This window comes from Camelus bactrianus, chromosome 3 (genome assembly GCF_048773025.1).
Source record: "Camelus bactrianus isolate YW-2024 breed Bactrian camel chromosome 3, ASM4877302v1, whole genome shotgun sequence".
NCBI lineage: Eukaryota > Metazoa > Chordata > Mammalia > Artiodactyla > Camelidae > Camelus > Camelus bactrianus.
This window is the reverse complement of record NC_133541.1, coordinates 93,237,391-93,243,390: the sequence shown is the minus strand read 5'-3', so window position 1 is coordinate 93,243,390 and position 6,000 is coordinate 93,237,391.

Below are 6,000 nucleotides of genomic sequence, written 5' to 3'. Positions count from 1 at the left end.
CCTGTTGGTATTTATAACTGCTTGGTGATTTCTCTTTCCTTCTAAAGTTCTACAACATCCAACTTTTATTGAGTTTCTCCTGAAAACCAGGTAACTGAGCACATTCCAGCATATGTACTGTGTGGAGGAGGTGACAGGGCTTGAGCCTCTCCTGAATGGAGAGGGCAGCCTTGTGGGTTTCAGTCTGATGCTCCACAGGTGTTGGTGGCTGAGTCCCCTCCCTCACGCCTTACCCTGTGCTCTCTGGGAATTCACCTAGTGAACGATTCTCTCTTTGCTGCACACGTGGCCCAGCATGTCCATCCTGGGTGTTTTACATTCCGTTACCTTTATCTTGTTTAGCAGCTTTCATTCTACAGATTAAAAATATTTCTTTGAAATTATTTTGGGTGAGGTTTGAGTGGTACAGCACACGTATGCTGGGTGCACTGGTATTTTGGGTGGATTCCCTGCTGTGTGTCACCACCGAGTGCTTGTGGTTGGCCCTGGTGTTTCTACTAATGCAGGGGATATTCTCTTTCCTTCTCTCTGGGGTTTGCCCCCTCACAAACCACAATGAGGCTTTAATAGCTTCGGGGATGTCAGCAAAGACTGTGGTTACTGGGGCTACTGATATTACACTTGCCACCTTTTCCCACTAAAAAGTTGATTGGCTTCTAAATTAAAATTTCTTTTTCCCAGAAAATTAGCTCTTGCTTTTCCTTTTTATATAAGAAATCCTCTATTCCTAATTTTAAGAGTTTTTTTTTTTGAGAAAAATGTTGAATTGTGTATTCTTATTTAAATGATTTTTGCCAATATTTTTGTTAATAGGTATAAAGGAAAGAACACAGTTTTGGGAGCTGGATGGCTTTGGACAAATCTCAGGCTTGCTGTGGGACCTCAGGCAAATTCAGCTCTCTAAGCTTCAATATCCTCCTCTGTAAGACTAGATGTTTTAGTTCAAATGACCACAAGCAATAGTAGCGTACTCAAGCCAGCTAAAGATTGATTAGAGGGTCACTGGGAAGTATCTCACAGGCTCCAAATGCAGGAATGCAGCGGGCCTCCGGGCACACTAGAATCAGAGATGCAGGCACAGCTGGAAATGCAGACCACTGACAGTTCAGAATCCATTGTGGACTGGCTGAAAAATCTTTCCTTTGAATTTGTTTTGAGATGCAGCATGGTTGGGCCTGAGCCCTCTTCTGGTCAGGTTTTTTTGCCCTGACTTCCCTCACCCCTCACTGGCCCATGGAGAATTCAACAGTAAATTTTTCTCTGTTTCTGATCTTTGCTTCTCTGGGCCTATTTACTTCATTTTTCATGTTTTCTTCAGAAGTGTACTAACATTCCAACTCCAAATTCCCAGGGAAGAACCACAGTGGGTCCAGCTGTTGGACTGGTTATTGGTCAACTGGACCAATTATCGGTGACCAGGGGACAGAGTCACACTCTGTGGACATGGTGGCCCCTATTGTAAAGCTATGGGTAGAATGTAGGGCATGGTGAAAGGAACGTTTTCTAAAGAGGCTGCTGCAGATATAACCCTAGTATCCTTACATCTTAGAGTTACTAGGGGTAGGATATGCACTTATCATGTAACTGCTCTTGGCTGATGCTCAACAAACCTTTAGATACCGCCCCTGACTGCTTGTCCCATATCAGCCTGGCACTCTGGAGATGCATTCTACTTTATTTTAGTGAAAATAGGTGTTACATGTTTAATCATCTGTTAAATTTTTATTTAGTATTTTTATGTCTATATATCTGATATTGGCCTATCAATTTTTAGTTGTTTAAAAATTTGATGTCCCATCAAGTTTTGGAATTCTGTCTATATTTACCTCTTAAATTGTATTGGCTGACAAATAATGTTTTACATGGTTTTAAATATTTTGTAGAATATAGGGATTATTCATGTCTTCAAATTTTTAAACAAATCTCCTTAAGGAGTAATGGTTGGCACATTAGACTGGGAGTCAGAATGCCCACATTGTGGTTTGGTCTTCATCTTTATTTTCTGTATGACCTTGAACAAGTCCCTTTCCCTTCCTGAACCTCTATAGGATTACGAAGGACAGGATGGCTCGGATGTCCTGAACCCCCACTTAGGGGGTCTTTCTGGATTATTAGCCACTGGTCCCTGGGGTTGCCTCTTTTTTTGGCAAGCCCCCTCTGCACCTTTCTGGTGCCTTCTTGCAAATTTCTAGCCAGTAGTTTCCTTTTCCTCTGCCTTTGAAGTGCTTTGTGTTGTACTCTTGTTTCTTGGCCCTGAGTGTACCCTCTCAAAGCACTGTTTTTGCTATCTGTGGGTCTCAGCTCACATGGGCACTGTCTTGAGCATTGATTTTTTTTTTTTTTCTTGGTTCCCAGTAATAAGCTCTGAGACTGTGAAGCAGTCTGACTGCCTCTCAGGGATGTACCATCCTGTTCTGAAAACTCACTTCTTTGACTTCCCAGCACCTGGCCCCTCCTCGAGAGCTCTTCCTTCCAGCACCTCTAAAGAGTCTGCCCCTGCCCTCCTCCCCACCCTCTATAACATCTTCCTGGGCTGCCATGAGCCACTCTGAAGGTCCTCATGGCCACCTCCAGCCCTCACCTCTCTCCCCAGTCAGCTCAGTGGGGACTCCTAAAGGCCACCAGAGAATGGGGAGATGGAGGAAGATGCCAGGAGACCACAGGACAGGAAGTGAGGAGTCCAATAGCACTGACCCTCTACTCACACCTCGTAGGTGTGCCATGTGGGAAGGGACATCACTCTGATTTCTGTAATGATCTTCCCATGACATGCTTCTCCCTCTCCAGCATCCCAACCCTTTCTGAGCCAAGAGAGTGCTTTCTTATGATGGATTTTCCCGTCATTATAAAAATGTCTATTCATTGTAGAAAATTTGGAAAATACAGGTAAAGAAGGAAAGAAAAATCCTTATAATCCTACCATTCAGTGATAACCACTATTAATCTTTCTTTCATGTTTTCCATGAATATATGGATGCTTTTAAGCATGATAGAAATTATACTGACTATACTGTTTTAAAACCTGCATTTTTCAACTGGCCATATGCCACGAATATCCATCTGTGTCATTGTGCAGTCTTGTGCATCATCATTTTTGTGGGCAGCAGAGCATATATCATCCTATAGATGTACAAAACTTAATCCTGCTTTGTATTTGGGTAGTTTCCAACTTGGTACTATTGTAAATAATATTGTAATGACCATCGTCATGAAGAAATAATCCCTGATTTTCTTTTCCTTGTGTTAATCCCTAAGCAACCCCACCAGTGGTAGTCAAAAGTTAAGAATATTTTTGAGGTTTGTGGCACACTTGCCATGCTGCCCTTCAAAAAGGCTTTGCAGAATGTCAGACCCTTAGACGCCTTATTTTTTTTAAATAGGGTTAGTGGGGATTGAACCCAGGACCTTGGTGCATGCTAGGCATGCATTCTACCACTGATATACCTTCCCCCAAGTGGGTTAATTGATGTCTGACAGGTGGGCAATGACACTTCCATAGAGCACGTGCACTCCATGTGGGCTGGGCTTGTTTGTTCACTGCTACAATGCCTTGCACATAGTGGGGACTCAACATATACTTGTTAACTGAATGAAAGCATGAATGACTATCAAGTATACATTTTTAAATTTAAAGAGGTAATAACATAAGGAAAGTACTTATGTAGTCAGGTTTAAAACAGTAGCATATGGTACCAAATAAATTGTTTCCGTCATTCAGTCATTTAGCAAATAGTTATGGAACTATGCTATGCCTGGGGAAAAGACAGGATTGATGTAAGGATTAAGTGAGTTAACATATTGTATTAGTCTTCCAGCACTGCCATAACAGAATACCACAGGTTGGATGACTTAAATAATAGAAATTTATTTTCTCATGACTCTGAAGGCTTGAAGTCCAAGATCAAACCCATAGGGGGATGGAGACATTTGAAGCCCAGGACAGGAAAGAACAAGTCCCCTTACTTAGCATTAGGAACAGGCCTAGAGAGGAGAGATATGTGGCCTTCCTGTCCCCATTCCTCAGGAAGGACCAAGCCATGTTCAGTGGAAGAAAGAAAAATATTCAGTTAAGCTGCAGTCTATCACAGCTCCAGCACAGGTGTTTTTTTTAAATTGAAGTATAGTCAGTTTACAGTGTAGTGTCAATTTCTGGTGTATAGCATAATGTTTCAGTCATACATATACATACATATATTTGTTTTCACATTCTTTTTCATTGTAGGTTACTGTAGGTTATTGTATTGTTCCCTGTGCTATATAGTATAAACTCTTTTTTAATGTATTTTGTATATAGTAGTTAGTATCTATAAATATTGAACTCCCAGTTTACCCCTTCCCACCCCCTTCCCTGCTCTGGTAACCATAAATTTGTTTTCTATGTCTGTGAATCTGTTTCTCTTGTGTAAATAAGTTTATTTGTGTCATTTTTTAAGATTCCACATACAAGTGTTATCACATGGAATTTTTCTTTTTCTTTCTGGCTTACTTCACTGAATGATCTCTAGGTCCATCCATATTGCTACCAATGGCATTATTTTATTCTTTTTTATTGCTGAGTAGTATTCCATTATGTGAACATACCACAACTTCTTTATCCAGTCATCTGTTAGTGGACATTTAAGTTGTTTCCATGTCTTCACTATTGTAAATAGTGCTGCTATGAACATTGGGGTGCATGTGTCTTTTCAAATTAGAGTTCTCTCCAGATGTATGCCCAGGAGTGGGAGTGCTAGATCAGATGGTAAGTCTGTTTCTAGTTTTTTAAGGAATCTCCATACTGTTTTCCATAATGGATGCACCAAACTACATTTCCACCAACAGTGTAGAGGGTTCCCTTTTTTCCACACCCTTTACAGCATTTATCATTTGTGGACATTTGAATTATGCCCATTCTGATTGGTGTGAGGTGATACTTCATTGTAGTTTTGATTTGCATTTCTCTGATAATTAACAATATTGATCTATTTTTCATGTGCCTATTGGCCATTTGTATGTCTTCACTGGAGAATTGCTTATTTAGGTCTTCTGGCCATTTTTGGATTGGGTTGTTTGTTTTTTTGTTAAGTTTTATGAGCTGTTTGTATATTATAGAAATTAAGCCTTTGTCAGTTTCATCATTTGCAAATATTTTCTCCACTCTGTAGGTTGTCTTTTTGTTTTGTTTATAGTTTCCTTTGCTGTGCAAAAGCTTGTAAGTGTAAATAGGTCCCATTTGTTTATTTTTGTTTTTATTTCTATTGTCTGGGTAGACTGCCCTAGGAGAACATTGCTAAGATTTATGTCAGAAAATGTTTTGCCTATGTTTTCTTCTAGGAGGTTTATCACAGCACAGGTTTTTGAATTACAATATTCACAAGTAGAGAGACATCTGCAGGAAAAGTAACTGGATGTGACATCCTGCAGGAGGCCAGACTAAATGTGTCCTATGACATCACTCTGGAGGGAAGGTTGCCAGCAGCCACAAGAGAACCTGGGGCACTTCTGCAGCTGAGTGCTGCAGAGGAGTGCTGGGCCTGGGGTTTGTGGCATGGCCCCTGGGCCCTCTGTTCTGCGAAGAAATGCTTTGTTGACTCCCTGGTCTACAGAGAAGTTATCTGCCCACCTCTGTAGGACAGTCTGGTCTGGGGAGATACCTTCTTTCTACCTAGCTTCTGGTTCCCCCTGAGTCTCCTCCTGAGCACCAGCAGGTCTTCAGTTAATCTGCTGCCAGTGGGAATGGAGGGAGGGGATTCTGACAGCCATAGGACACCCTCTTGGAGGATCCCTGCCAAAGCTGAAACATGAAAAATTTCATCAAAGTCCCTGCCAGGCTGTGCCTGAGTTCTAGCAGGAGCAGCTCTCCCAGGAGTCCAGATTCTGCAATGAGAAAGAAGGTGGAAGTGCTTATTATAAATATGGGAAGTGTCACCTACAAGGTATACACAGACAGGCCTGGGCACATATATGCCATATATGGGTACTACAGGCACAGGCCCCTACACAAACTCACACCCTAGCTGT